The sequence below is a fragment of the Elephantulus edwardii genome, unplaced genomic scaffold (genome assembly GCF_000299155.1).
Source record: "Elephantulus edwardii isolate Elephantulus edwardi_28Jun2011 unplaced genomic scaffold, EleEdw1.0 scaffold00600, whole genome shotgun sequence".
Taxonomy (NCBI): domain Eukaryota; kingdom Metazoa; phylum Chordata; class Mammalia; order Macroscelidea; family Macroscelididae; genus Elephantulus; species Elephantulus edwardii.
The window spans coordinates 106,367-107,250 of NW_006400350.1; positions in this window are offsets into that span (position 1 = coordinate 106,367).

An 884-nucleotide genomic window follows, 5' to 3' on the forward strand; every position below is an offset into this window, starting at 1 on the left:
AAATTTCTGTGCAGATATTATTATCCCTGGGTCTTACAAGTTATTCACTCAGATGAATATTGTCCCTCATGTAGTGAGTGTATTTTGTGGGTCAATCACAGGGATATTTGTGTGGACAAGCTGCTATACAGAGTTAGGGTCTCTGGGTCAATGATGAACCAAATGCTGCTAATGGTGCCACTCCTGGAGTTACTGCTTCTGAAAGCTGGTATTTTTGAAGTGTACCCAGTTGAAAGGAACGAGTAACCACAGAAAATAGAATGTAACTCATAAGAGGCCTGGTCAAAATAATACACACGCACAATTACCTGGTTGTTAAGCCTTCCATTCCATTTCAGAAGTTTGAATTATCTGGATGATGACTTGCTGTGCAGAGCTGGAAAATCACTAAACCCTCTATGCTACTCAGTTTTTCAATTTACAAAATAAGTTAACAAAGATAATTTGGTACAGAATGCTGTCCCATATAAGCAGGTATCCTTAAAACCATTCACTTTATTTAAGAGATCAAACAGATTAGCTTCCTATTGAAAGCCTCACATGCTTTCCCAGAAAGCTTCTGTAAAGGACAGTGAGCAAATACCTAGGGAATTCATAAAACCAATGCTAATATGTAGTTGGCATTTAAAGAGTCTTCTTTCCTTCCCCGATTCAGTCACTCAAATTAGAAAAAACTAAGGATGTCAATCCTTTAGACAAACAAAAGAAGTTATATTCTCCTTTTCACAAATTATTTCCAGTAGGACCAAGAAATGATTGAAAAACATTTTTAAAAAATTAAGCAACACAATAGTACTATTCTTCCACTATGACCATTTTGGGTTCAGCATCTGAGAAAAGAAAGATTTTTTAAAAGAGGAAATAGTAAACCCAAGAAGAAAAAA